Consider the following 15967-nt stretch of genomic DNA (forward strand, 5'->3'; position numbering starts at 1 on the left):
TGAACACAATATAAATTACACAATGCAAACTACACAATAACTTCTACAATATGTTACATTATTTATTTTTGCTGTTCTCAGAATATATTGAATTTCACTTAAATTAGTGAGTTCAAAGTCTTCATCATATAACAGCGGGAAAAAAAAACACAATCTAAAAGATTGTGTTTAAAAAAACCCATTCAAACATACATCTCATATATGTACACTAATCTTTGATTCACTTACTTTTCCGTGAGGCCAAATAGAAGATTGTGAAGGTCCTTTTGGTGGAAAAAAAGTCTGCTGTGCTCTATAACTTCCATTTTATCGACTTCCTATGAAAAAAGATCTAAGAACATCATATCTTACACTTTCCTCACGGCCAATTTGTGTCAGATATATCAGTATTTTTTACTTTGAGATCCACTTAAAGTATCTACATGAGATAAATAATTAAAAAAATTAGATTAACTAACTAACTAACTAACTTTTATTATCTATTCCCGTCTTCAAAGGCCAATTCCCTTTACTAAAACTTTGGTTTTAAAAACACTAGATAAGAATTTGTAGAGTCATAAGGCGAACGTTGTTTATAAGTTAAATGAGAATCATTGCAGTAACTCCATCCATTTTCAGATTTTAAGTAGCATGTATAATGTCCTGAGGTTGTCGAAGATCCATCATGATAAATAATAGCTTCAGTTGTAAAGGTTCTTCCTGAAATTGATAACTGAGAAGCTACAAAATTTTTAATAGAAGTTGTCAATTTAGTTCCATCAGGTCTACATCGTTGGAAAACTAAAATGATATACTGACCATAACTTTGTATAAATAATGTGGATACCATTGGATAGTTACATTGGGTACACACCATATTATGATCTGATGCTTTAACTAGATTTTTAAATGACACTGATTTACAGTCTGGTAAAGTCAAATATAAAAATCTTTCAGTGTCTATTCTAGTAGTACTTGATGAACTACAATTGTGGCAGTCATGCTGCCATTGATAAGAAAGGCTGAAAAGATTATCTACATCTAAACCTTCATCTTCCAAAACACCAAACATATACAATAAAAATTCCTGACAATCCTGCTGAATGTTCTGTGAAAATTTATCTTGACCAGAACACATATCTAAAATATTTCGAATTTCTGTTACACTTTCTATTTGTGCTGTAACACTGCTACATTTCTCAAACACAGAATTCAATAAACCACACAATCTTTGATCCCGATTTTCAACAATCTGTTCTTGTAAACTTTTAAGAAAAAAAACAACATTAATCACTACATTAGCATAGCAGTTGACACCAGAACTATTTTCAAACTGAAATCCAACAACATTTTCTCCACAATTCTTTTTCTTTCTGTTTTCAATTACAGTTTTCTCTACTTTTTGTCTTTTTGCAACTACCTCACTACAATTATCCTCATTTCTTCTTTTTCGGCCTACCACACGTTTTTCAAACAGAGGATATTGAGGCAAATGTGGAGCATATTCTCTTCTTAATCTATTGTATTCTTTAACACAATCTAGATCTGCAGAAATCTTTGTCTCATCACACGCAATCAAGTACAATCCTGATAAAGTTCTGACTCGTGATAATGCCACATATGCCATACCCTCTTTAAACACAGATCTTCCAATGTTCACCAAAGCACCATCTACACTTAAACCTTGAGATTTATGAATTGTCACCGCATACGCCAAACAAACAGGAAACTGTTTTCGGCGAACATATAAGTCTTTTACAAGTAGAAATCTAGCAGAACCACGACTTATTTGTTGTACTTGTTCAATGCCATCAAATTTTATTTTTAAAAATTCAATTCCATCTCTATTTCTGTAATTCACAAAATCAACAACATAACCCATTGCTCCATTTACCAGACCTCTTTCAACATTTAAATTCTTTCTCAAAATGATACGACAATTTAAACACACATTCAGAGTCTTTTTAAAACCAGCTGTTTTTGAAATACTTTTCTCCAGTGAATCCAATTTAGTTTTCAAATTTTCAGACAAAACAATTGTTGCACCCATATGCTCTATTTTATCTATTGCTTCCAGTTTCACAATCTCTTCATTTTCTAACTCTAACATTTTGTTGTTGAAGATGGAACATTCTTGCAGAGTTGGCATCAAACATATCCCAGATTTCTTCTCAGTCATTTTTTTAAAAATATTCTCTGGAAGAATGTTTTCATTTGGATACAAATTTGAAATTAATCGACTATGCAAAGCTTTTTTCCCAAGCTCAGTCACTTTTCCAATTCTTACATCTTGTAGAATATTTTTATAATCTTCATCCTTGGACTGTCGCATATTTTGAAGCAGTTCAGCATATTTAAAATTTAGCCATATATTAACATTTCCAATGCTTCCAAGGGACTTCCTGGTATCTTCATGTGTGAGCATTTTAAACACTGGTTGTCCTTTTACTGGAGTCAACTGCAATAGATCTCCAAAAACAATAATGTGTTTTTCTCCAAATAACACATCATACTCTGTTTTAAGAATTTCTTGCATTCTCAAATGCACAAAAGCAAGCATTAGATTTGAGACCATGCTTACTTCATCAATGATAAGAAGTTTCATTTTCTTCTAGACTCTTGAAACTTCAGAACACGCATCTCCAGATAACTTGTTGTAATGCAATTTATTATCATGTTCAACTGGCAGCATCAATAAACGATGTAGAGTAATCCCTTTAATGTTATGTGCTGCCAGACCAGTTGGAGCAGTTACAACACAAGACAGTGGTGAATCAGTCCTTTTCTGCAGATAACTTGCAATGGCTTTAATTAGAAAACTTGTTCCTGTCCCCGCTTCTCCACTTACGTACAGTCGGACAGGGTCAAATGATATTCATGAGCACTCTTTTTTCTCATGTCTGAATCCATGTTCAATCTGCTCTGTGACTTCATCATATATCTTTTTCTGCTCAATGTTTAGTTGCTTTACCAAATCTTCTAAGTTAACTCCATCCTCTTGAGCTTGTTCCATAGCTCTTTCCACCTCATCCATGGCAGTGGCAGCTTCATTTTGGATAATTGGTCCTCCTAGCGGATCCTGGCTCAATGAAGTAGAACTCTGACTATCTTGAGAACTGTTTCTAGCTATCTCTTCAGCAATTGTGGTTTCTTGCTCCATTTCTTCATTCAACATTTGCAGATAATTTAGAAAAATAGGACATTCTATGGTATCCTTAGTTGCATTAAAAGAGTCTTCATAACAGAGAAAATCTCCAAGTAGTTCCTCTTCTGTACGCCATGGCTTAAAGAGTTGCAAAAGAGCTAAATAGTAAAATTCTCTTTTGTCTGGAACTTCACAACTCAATTTTCGATGATTAATCAAATGGCCTTTTTTCTGCTTCACTAGACATCCTTCATAGCCAATGAGTGCATATTTTCCATTATTGATATCTTCTGTGATGTTCCTCTTATAACTGTAGTTTTGAAGAACTTCATACAAACAAGTGTTCTCAAGGTGAGTACTTCTATTTGGATAGTATGTATCCAACATATTTGTCTTCAAAATATCTGTACTGTTTGGTTCTTTCTCCGCCAAATATTCAATTTCTTGTACAGATTTCAAAACTCGGTTTCGTGTTGCAGCAAGACCAAGACTCACCCAAATGATTGTTCTTGATTTGGCATAGAGACTTGCTGATGATAACCGATCAGAACATTCATATGCTCCAATTTCTCGATGCGACAACATCTTCAGACTGAAACTGTATAATTTCTTGCTTAGACTCTTTTCATGTGAAATGTCCTCCCACATTTCCTTCAGTTCTGTCTTTTCTTTTTTTGTGATGTAAGATGTCACATATCGAGCCACAGCAAAATAGAGTTGTCAGCAACAAACTGAATATCCATGTTAGCATTCCACATGGACAAAATCACTGGGTTGTAATCGTTGATGTACTTAGATTCTTCATTTCTTTTCAAATTATATGTATTTTTGGGAGATTTCCTCGTCACAGTATGTCATAGAGATGACATTAAATTATTTACTCTTCCCTTAGAAATCACTGGTCGAGGAAATGCAAAACGACATTTCGTGTAGTACTTTTCTTTGTTTTTAAATTTTCGACGACAGTACTTTCCACAACGATGAGATTGAAAACGTAAAACTTGTTGCCTTAAATTGTTTTCTTCAGTAGATTTTGGAACAGCACATGTTGAATACTCTTCAATGAAACTCATCACTGTTTCATCTGAATCTGATCCAAATTTGGGTGCATCTTTAATCCACAACAACATATGTATATGAGGAGCACCTCTCGCTTGATATTCCTTCCTCCAAAAGAAATCCAAAACCTCTCCAAGGGGAGGATTTTTTTTGTTGGTAATAAAAGACATCATAGCTTCAAATCTATGATTAAAATATCTGCAAACATTCACTGGATCTAAAGAACACAGTTCTCCTGGTGTTTTCAATTCTATATTTGGTATGTTTTCATTTGCCTCCCATAGAAATTGAAGTAAATCGTCCCATGCATACTCAGCACAGCTAAGAGTGAGGAACCATGTAGGAGTTCCTAAGTTTCCTAGCATACATTTCAATTCTCCATGACGACGAAACCAATACTCGTTGGTTCCACGTTGACATGCCATGAGATTGATTAGCTGAGATTCCAAAATACTGTCTTGCAGATTAACTTTCTCCATAAAGTCCCTTGCACAAACATTTTGAAAATGAGCTCCACTTTTTAATATATGATTAACTGCATAAGAAAGCCCAGACAAATCACTTTCAAACAGTAGATGAAATAAATATGGAATGCATTGACGAAACCTTGGATCTTCAGCATATAATCTTAGAGTCCGGTATTCAGCTGCAGGAATTTGAACTGGTCGATCATCATATCGTCCACCACAACCTGTTGGAAATAATTGTGGAAAACAACGAGCTTCCAAACTTTCTTCCCATACACTAATGGGACTTCCTTTTGCTGCTTTCATTTGAAACAAGTCAATTGCATTTCCCATTACTTCTTTTGAATGCAAAGGATGAACAGTATAATGTTCATATATTTCTTCAGTTCTAGACACATCAACTTTTTCAATTTGACCAACTGAAGAATCACTATCTTCTTCTATAGCTGTTTCCTCTGCTCCAACACTTACATCTTTGTAGTACTCATTGTTTTTGACCAAATACAACGTTGCCTTTTTGACTTTTTTAACATCCATTAAATCTTGCCAGATTTTCTTACTCTTTGTTGGAACCCCATTAACTAGAATAACTAAAGGATCTTCTTCTACTCTTTCTACACCAATTGTATCAATATTTTTCTTTACATCTAGAGGCAAATAAACAACTCTTCCCTTTAATCCTCTCAGTAAATCTGATGCAGGCAATTTCCCTGTCTTAGGCTCCATGCGTACAATAGCCTGAAAAGGATGGACACATTGAATCAAAATAGATTCATAAGTATTTAGATCCATCAATTCAGAAGTAATATCTATCAACTGAAGATTATTATAAACTGCTCTAGCAGGCATTTTATTTTCATTTAATTTATTTAAACAATAATTACAAATACGCTGACCCAAACTCAAATCAAAAGAATTCTCCACCAACAAATAACTTACAAAATCCTTCCATTCACTAGTATTTTCCAATTCACTTTTTGCATATAAATCAACTAACCTAGTCTGAATCTTATAATGAGTCCGTCGACAACACACACAAGTTAAATTAGGCCTTTCACTTGCTTTCACCTTAAACTTGATAATTTCCTCATCAAACTTTTCAATACTTGAAATCTGTCCATTATCTTCTGCATTACCATCTATTACTATATCTATTTCTACACTGTCCTCTTTGTTCCCAAAATAACAAAACTCAATTTCTTCACAAATAGTCTTCACATCCACTTCAGATCCATGCAAAAGAGCACTGTTTAACTGTTTAAGCTTAAGTGCGGGACTTTTTGCATAATACAACTTTCTCACTAATTTCCTCACGTTATTATGATGCACTGCTAACATCCTAAAATGATGAAAAATACTCCGACAAACTTTTCTAGAAAGACAAGCTAGTGAATGCCCATGCAAACCTGTGCTTTCTCTCACTCTGCAAGGATCTAACTCTTGCAGGATCTTCATTTTTTGTTTGAGACTTTTCGAAGCAAATCGATTGATTCCTGTCGCACACTACAAATACTACTGCATTTCCATGTGTACACTGGACCCTTAGTACGTCTCCCAAAAACTTCATCAGCTAACACCTCTTCTGCATCTCTAGATACAAGTTTCTCTTTTTCCATCACACAACCATCTTTCACCTCATATGCTCGACCACTGGGGTCAACTGCATGCACCAAATCATTTTCCTGAAAGTAACTCTCCTCATTGAAAAAAGGCTCAGAACTTGAACTATGCATCCATTCACCAGAAAATACTTCACAAAAATTACTCCGATTAATAATTCTTTTCCATATACTGTTCGATTTGAAAACATCAATGGCCTTATTAAGTATCCTAATTCTATTGATTATTAAAATAAATAATTTTTTCTTAACTTCAAAAGCCTGATCAACAATCTTTTCTACACTTTTCTTTTTCTTGTAAAAAGCAGCTCTCAGTTTACTTTTCTTATCATTTTTTAGCAAATTTAAAACTACCCTATTGCGAAACATTCGCCTACGAATGTCCCTAAAAAGATTTACCCTTCTATTGCTATCCATTCTCTTCTCTCCTGCTCCAATGGAGACATTTTTTGTGGGCCTCTCCTTCCTTTTTAGATTTGTTGACTTTTTCTGTATATTCACATTAGCAATATCATTTTTTTTTCTACGACATATGTTGCGAAGAAAAGACTTAATTGGCTTACCAGAAGCTTTTCTGGTGTTTTTTGAAGTAGTTGTTGAAGAGGGTTCCATAAACTATGTTGTTGATGTTCTCCTTTTCCGTATGGTATTTTTGATAATTCTTTGCCTTGAAGGCATTTTTGCTTGCTTTCAGAAGTTGATTTGAATCTGTTGTTCTGTTAAAAAAACACGTGAAAGACCACTATTAGCAAACAACAAAGTAATGTTAAAAAGCAAACAATATAAACAATAAATTGCAACATATTTAAGTTTATACAATAGCAACTCAGGGCCTTATTTATAAAGGCCTTGCGCCACCAGTGCGTCACTTATTACCCATGTATAAAGTGATGCACCAGTTACACAAGGCAATCATAAAAAAGGGCCAAATGCAAATACCAATCAATTGCACCCAAAAATCGATTTTTGAATAACATGAAAGAAACACTGCGCAGAACCTATGTACAACCACTCAATATCAGCAAACAAAGTCAGGGCCTTATTTATGAAGGTCTTGCGCCACAAGAGTGTCACTTATTTCCCATGTATAAAGTGATGCACCAGTTGCATAAGGCAATCATAAAAAAGGGCCAAATGCAAATACCAATCAATTGCACCCAAAAATCGATTTTTGAATACCATGTAAGAATCACTGCGCAGAACCTATGTACAACCACTCAATATCAGCAAACAAAGTCAGGGCCTTATTTATAAAGGCCTTGCGCCACCAGTGCGTCACTTATTACCCATGTTTAAAGTGATGCATCAGCTGCACAAGGCAATCATAAAAAAGGGCCAAATGCAAATACCAATCAATTGCACCCAAAAATCGATTTTTGAATAACATGTAAAAAACACTGCGCAGAACCTATGTACAACCACTCAATATCATCAAACAAAGTCAGGGCCTTATTTATAAAGGCCTTGCGCCACCAGTGCGTCACTTATTACCCATGTATAAAGTGATGCACCAGTTGCACAAGGCAATCATAAAAAAGGGCCAAATACAAATACCAATCAATTGCACCCAAAAATCGATTTTTGAATAACATGTAAGAAACACTGCGCAGAACCTATGTACAACCACTCAATATCAGCAAAGAAAGTCAGGGCCTTATTTATAAAGGCCTTGCGCCACCAGTGCATCACTTATTACCCATGTTTAAAGTAATGCATCAGCTGCACAAGGCAATCATAAAAAAGGGCCAAATGCAAATACCAATCAATTGCACCCAAAAATCGATTTTTGAATAACATGAAAGAAACACTGCGCAGAACCTATGTACAACCACTCAATATCATCAAACAAAGTCAGGGCCTTATTTATAAAGGCCTTGCGCCACCAGTGCGTCACTTATTACCCATGTTTAAAGTGATGCATCAGCTGCACAAGGCAATCATAAAAAAGGGCCAAATGCAAATTCCAATCAATTGCACCCAAAAATCGATTTTTCAATAACATGTAAGAAACACTGCACAGAACCTATGTACAACCACTCAATATCATCAAACAAAGTCAGGGCCTTATTTATAAAGGCCTTGCGCCACCAGTGCGTCACTTATTACCCATGTTTAAAGTGATGCATCAGCTGCACAAGGCAATCATAAAAAAGGGCCAAATGCAAATACCAATCAATTGCACCCAAAAATCGATTTTTGAATAAAATGTAAGAAACACTGCGCAGAACCTATGTACAACCACTCAATATCAGCAAAGAAAGTCAGGGCCTTATTTATAAAGGCCTTGCGCCACCAGTGCGTCACTTATTACCCATGTTTAAAGTGATGCATCAGCTGCACAAGGCAATCATAAAAAAGGGCCAAATGCAAATACCAATCAATTGCACCCAAAAATCGATTTTTGAATAACATGAAAGAAACACTGCGCAGAACCTATGTACAACCACTCAATATCATCAAACAAAGTCAGGGCCTTATTTATAAAGGCCTTGCGCCACCAGTCCGTCACTTATTACCCATGTTTAAAGTGATGCATCAGCTGCACAAGGCAATCATAAAAAAGGGCCAAATGCAAATACCAATCAATTGCACCCAAAAATCGATTTTTGAATAACATGTAAGAAGCACTGCGCAGAACCTATGTACAACCACTCAATATCATCAAACAAAGTCAGGGCCTTATTTATAAAGGCCTTGCGCCACCAGTGCGTCACTTATTACCCATGTTTAAAGTGATGCATCAGCTGCACAAGGCAATCATAAAAAAGGGCCAAATGCAAATACCAATCAATTGCACCCAAAAATCGATTTTTGAATAACATGTAAGAAACACTGCGCAGAACCTATGTACAACCACTCAATATCAGCAAACAACGTCAGGGCCTTACTTATAAAGGCCTTGCGCCAACAGTGCGTCAATTATTACGCATGTTTAAAGTGATGCTTCAGCTGCACAAGGCAATCATAAAAAAGGGCCAAATGCAAATACCAATCAATTGCACCCAAAAATCGATTTTTGAATAACATGTAAGAAACACTGCGCAGAACCTATGTACAACCACTCAATATCATCAAACAAAGTCAGAGCCTTATTTATAAAGGCCTTGCGCCACCAGTGCGTCACTTATTACCCATGTATAAAGTGATGCACCAGTTGCACAAGGCAATCATAAAAAAGGGCCAAATGCAAATAGCAATCAATTGCACCCAAAAATCGATATTTGAATAACATGTAAGAAACACTGCGCAGAACCTATGTACAACCACTCAATATCAGCAAACAAAGTCAGGGCCTTATTTATGAAGGTTTTGCGCCACAAGAGTGTCACTTATTTCCCATGTATAAAGTGATGCACCAGTTGCATAAGGCAATCATAAAAAAGGGCCAAATGCAAATACCAATCAATTGCACCCAAAAATCGATTTTTGAATAACATGTAAGAAGCACTGCGCAAAACCTATGTACAACCACTCAATATCATCAAACAAAGTCAGGGCCTTATTTATAAAGGCCTTGCGCCACCAGTGCGTCACTTATTACCCATGTTTAAAGTGATGCATCAGCTGCACAAGGCAATCATAAAAAAGGGCCAAATGCAAATACCAATCAATTGCACCCAAAAATCGATTTTTGAATAACATGTAAGAAACCCTGCGCAGAACCTATGTACAACCACTCAATATCAGCAAACAACGTCAGGGCCTTACTTATAAAGGCCTTGCGCCAACAGTGCGTCAATTATTACGCATGTTTAAAGTGATGCTTCAGCTGCACAAGGCAATCATAAAAAAGGGCCAAATGCAAATACCAATCAATTGCACCCAAAAATCGATTTTTGAATAACATGTAAGAAACACTGCGCAGAACCTATGTACAACCACTCAATATCATCAAACAAAGTCAGAGCCTTATTTATAAAGGCCTTGCGCCACCAGTGCGTCACTTATTACCCATGTATAAAGTGATGCACCAGTTGCACAAGGCAATCATAAAAAAGGGCCAAATGCAAATAGCAATCAATTGCACCCAAAAATCGATTTTTGAATAACATGTAAGAAACACTGCGCAGAACCTATGTACAACCACTCAATATCATCAAACAAAGTCAGGGCCTTATTTATAAAGGCCTTGCGCCACCAGTGCGTCACTTATTACCCATGTTTAAAGTGATGCATCAGCTGCCCAAGGCAATCATAAAAAAGGGCCAAATGCAAATACCAATCAATTGCACTCAAAAATCGATTTTTGAATAACATGTAAGAAACACTGCGCAGAACCTATGTACAACCACTCAATATCAGCAAACAAAGTCAGGGCCTTATTTATGAAGGTCTTGCGCCACAAGAGTGTCACTTATTTCCCATGTATAAAGTGATTCACCAGTTGCATAAGGCAATCATAAAAAAGGGCCAAATGCAAATACCAATCAATTGCAGCCAAAAATCGATTTTTGAATAACATTTAAAAAATACTGCGCACAACCTATGTACAAGCACAGAATATCACTTTTGAAACATGACTGTTTCCCCAAAAACAAATCCTTTATCTTTCAAATGTTGATATCAAGCATTATCAAAAATCCCAAATCAAATCAACAGCAAACAAAGTCAGAGCCTTATTTATGAAGGCCTTGCGCCACCAGTGCATCACTTATTACCCATGTTTAAAGTGATGCATCAGCTGCACAAGGCAATCATAAAAAAGGGCCAAATGCAAATACCAATCAATTGCACCCAAAAATCGATTTTTCAATAACATATAAGAAACACAACACATGACTTATATACTAGCATACCATTTGTCTTCTAAAACATAACTATCTGCTTCTAAATATTCTCCATAGAGCAAACAAGTCTCTATGTAAATTAAATAAACCATTACTTACCTTTACAAAAGCTTTGGAAGATTGAAAACAGTGTCAGACACGCACACCAATTTCTCTTTATCAGAGCAAAAAGTGTGCACTCAATATACTGAAACCAAGACTGGCATAGAAAATCTCTAACTTTGTTCACATATGCCTTAATTCAACCAATCAAAAGTTTTCCCTCACTATTTTCAAACCAACACCCTTCCCCCTCTCAGATCTTTCTATCTGTTTCCATAGCAACTCCCTCCTAACTGAACTCTCAGGTTCAAAAGTTTATTGTACAATGTTGCAAATTAACTCAGCAAGGATGTTTGACCTCTCAATACACCAGCCTATCCAGAGTATTTTAGCTTTTAGTGACTTTTTTTAACCATTCAAATTGCTTCTTTAACACAACACAACCACGCACCCTAACTTTAAGTTTTCAACTATCTGAATCCACCAATCATTGCTTCTGATTCAAAAGCAGTGAAACTCCACAATTATTTTTTTGTAAACTCCTACTGTTCCAACTGCCATTTCATTCCCACAAATCATCTGACTGCATTAGAACCTTCTCTCATCATGTTTTCTGTCTGGATCCTTGGACACAGCTACATCCACTGGGCTCAAAGGTATGCAGATAGCAGACATTTTCACAACCTTGATTTATCAAATGTGGAAATCAAGTGGATTGGCCAGAGAGGACTAAAATGTCACCAACTTATACCATTGGTGAAAACCTTTATGCATTTGCCAAAACCTGACCTATTAATAGTGCACTGTGGTGGAAATGATTTAGGCACTATGACTGGGGTTGGTCTGGAAATGCTTTTAAAGGACACCTTTGATCAATTAATGACACTTTTTCCACAAACTGCCTTGGTATATTCCAATATATGCCAAAGACAGAAATGGAACTGGTCCAACCAATTTTGTCCAAAATTTGAGAAAGCACGGAAACATGTGAATAAATCTGTTTCTGCTTACATGAGAGACTATGGAATGGGTTCAATATACAATAATAACTTGCGTTACAACATGCAAGATATCTACAGAGGAGATGGTGTGCACTTCTCAGATGAAGGGAATAGAATATTCCTCCTGAATTTAAGAATGTGCATTGGAACCTACTTGTAGGTACCTAAATCAACCACAAAACCCAAAAGCTCTTTTCAGAGCTACCCTACCTCTGATCATTCAAAACGTTTATCTTTTTCTAACTTTTTTCACTATTTTTCACCATAGTACGCTTTCCAGTACGCTTAACGGTGCGCGTACCAGGCGCACCCCCCGCGGAAATTTTTTTTAAACGTTTATGAGCCTCCTAAGCCCCCCTCAGAAAACCTAGAGGGTCAAGAAGTCTCTACCGTGCCCCCTTCTACCCATACCGAACATTGTTTACCCTCCATCTTGTGTCTCGATTGTACCGAAACACAAAATGGAGGACTCCCGTAACGCTGCCAGTGCGCGTCACGGAGCGCGCACCGGTAAGCGCTCGATAAAAAAAGGTGGGAAAGCAATTTACAAAAAAACCACTGGAGACACTTTCATCAAATATAGAATAGGCCCTACTACATAGCAGTCCCTACCATTTACCCAAACTTGGTGGAATTCCATTGAGACATTTAGGCTACAGGCCTGTCTAAATATCATGAGGTAAATTACATGACAAAAACACATATGAAATGTTAGAATTTACAACCAATTAAAAAGTTTCTTTCATTTTCTACGATTATTTCCTGACGTTTCATTGGTTAAGTACAAGAATATATATAAAAGAAGAGAGGGAAACACAGCCATTTTGACTACTGCTTCCAGAAGTACATTTGAGAACAAATTACACTGACAACTTCAACTGATTTCTCCAAGGTAAATTGTTATTATCGAAGTATATTGTACACTTTAAGTTAATTTCTGAAAAAATATTCTGTTAGTTATATACTATCCCTCTGTAATAGTTATAGATTGAGATAGACTTCTCTGTAATAGTTATGGATTGAGTTAGGCTTCTCTGGTATACAGTACCCTAACTCTACTAATATAGTTAATTTGTATGCAATTTTCAGAAAGAAAATGGAAGGAGAAAATCAAGGAAATGTTACTTCTATCAAAATAAAGGTGGAAAAACCAGAAGAGCAAAAAGATGAAGTAGATTTCATGGATGACTCTTTGGATGAACAGTTAATAGAATGTTTGGAAGAAATGGAATCATGTACTTATAATTATGAGGAAATTCCGGACAATATTATGTTAGAAATTTTATTAAATTATGAAAAAGAATCAGAGGAATAAATTTATATTTAATAATTTCAAATTGTTTGAGACAATATTCATTTTTATATGTAATTCATAAAGTATTACCAAAAATGTTTAAAATATAAAGTGAGACTTATAGTATATTGTTCAACTATTTTTCTGTTACATAGTAAGTTTACTCATAGTTACTACCTTTCTCCCACTATATTATCTCATATGAATATTTTACACCTCATTTTCATAAGGGAGCAGGATAGACTACTCATGATCCCCTAGAAATTCTCAGGGACTGCTTAAAAGATCTGTTTCTGCTTTCCAGACAGACTATGTTATGAATTCCATATACCACAAAAAATACAATAACAACATGCAAGATGTCTACAAAGAAGATGGTGTACATTAAATTTAAGTCTCTTCTTTGGTACCTACATGTAGGTACTTACATAAAATAAAAAAATTTGAAAAAAACAATTAATAAACATACAATTTTTTGAAGTGATTATTTTTCCATAGTACCCTCCTCGATACGCTCCCCGGTGCGCGTACCAGGCGCTTCCCCCGCAAAAATCGAAAAATAAAAAAAAGGGGTGAGACCCCGCGGGGCCCTTTAATGGCCCCCACATCAAACCTAGGGGTACAGGGGGTGTCTACTCTGCCCCCTTATGGTCATTTCCCCCTTTGTTTTGGCCACCTCTCATGTCTCGATCCTACCGAGACACAAGATGGCGGCCGCTCCGGACTGTTTAGAATGTTTACAGACAACTGAGAGCCAATCAGCTTTCTGCGCGCCAGTCGCGTGGCGCGCCTGGAGCGCTCTCCGGTGCGCGCACCGGAGAGCGCCTATAGATATATATATTTTTTTGAACCTAAATTACACAAAATCCACTGCAGCACATATCTTGAGACATAGCAAAGGCACATCGGGCTACCAGTCCCTACAATTTTGCCAAGTTTGGTGGAAATCCATTCAGCCGTTCGGGCTAAAAGTGAAATCGACCGCCCTATGGAAATTAACATGGGGAAAATGCGTTTTGGGACCCCCCTTTTATCTCGGCCCCCGCTTGACGAATCCCCCCCAAACTTTCAAGGAAAAACCGGAGCTCGACGAGGCCATTTTCAGGAAATTTTCAGGCAGATTCGTCAACCGGTGCCAAAGTTATTCCAAATAGAATTTTGAGATTTAACATTGAAAAAAATCCTAACTATAACTACCTACTGGCGACCGCCAGTAGGTGATATATATATATATATATATATATATATATATATATATATATATATATATATATATATATATATATATATATATATATATATTTTACACTTCTCTTCACTTCAGAAAGAAACTGCCGCCTGCCAGAGCAGCGGGTGTCTTGTCGAGAAAAATGACCTCCGAAGTCGGGTCCTGACCGCACTTCACCTTTCAAGCAGAAAAACTACAGGTGACGAGACTGTGTGCTGACCATAGAATTTTATTTCATGTAGCCCTCGGACGTGTTTCGCCTGACCAGAAGGCTTGTTCACCAAAGCTTCAATTCTTTGCAGTCGCCATTTTAAAAAGTGTGCCCACAGTCATGTGATCAAAACTACAATTTGGAAGACAGTAAAAAAAGACTCGTAGTTTTTACGGCTAAATGCAAGCATAGAAATGCGTTCTTAACTCGGCTGAAAGGTTCAAATTCTTATACAATTAATTAAGCACGCACGGAGAGCATTAAACGATAATATGTTACCAACATACATTATTTGTACACATCAGCTGTTATCACAAAAACATACACTCGCAAGCGCACATTTAAGAAATATTGTTGCTTTAGTGCGTAACATTTCTATTTTGCGTCCCTCGGTATGTATAAGTGAAACCTTAAATTCGCCCATAGTGGGCAACAAGATCTCCGCAAGTTTAAGATTATAAGTGAATACTTAGAACCTAGCCGAGCTACATCATACTGCCCAAGTGTGCAAATATTATTGACTGTCCCCAAAATAAAGTGCCCGTGAATTGACAATACAAAGTGCTCTAAAATATTGTGCACAGTTAGACATAAATAGTTAAAATGAGGTTACCGCAGCTCTATACCCACTTTCTATTTTAGCATGGAACTTGTAGACTCTTGGGGCTTGGGACCTACATCTCTTCCTACAGGTGTGTGCTAAGATCTTCTTCAAGGTTTAGCCCTCCCGGGGCCTTCGAATTGAGCTCTAAAATGTACCTTGACTCGAGGCGTCTTAATTTTTTCAATCTATCTCCGCCTCTGATTTTTTTCGGCACACAGTCTATAAAAAAATAGAAGAGCCCTGCTTCATTTTTGTTATGTTTTTCTTCGAAGTGTCGAGCCACCGGGTATGTTGTATCTACATTCCGGATGGCTCGCATATGCTGCAAGATTCGCATATGAACCAGGTGGATCGTGCTGCCCACGTACCTCAGGCCACATGGGCACTGAAGCACGTAGACAGCATAATCTGTCTTGCAATCAAAAAATCCCCTAATTTGTTTAGTTCTTTTGGATAGACCCACAGCGTAAGATTGGGTGTTGACTCCTAGCTTACAGGCCTTACATTTTGTACATTTTATAAAACTTGGTT

This window comes from Lissotriton vulgaris, chromosome 3_1, assembly GCF_964263255.1.
Source record: "Lissotriton vulgaris chromosome 3_1, aLisVul1.2, whole genome shotgun sequence".
Lineage (NCBI taxonomy): Eukaryota > Metazoa > Chordata > Amphibia > Caudata > Salamandridae > Lissotriton > Lissotriton vulgaris.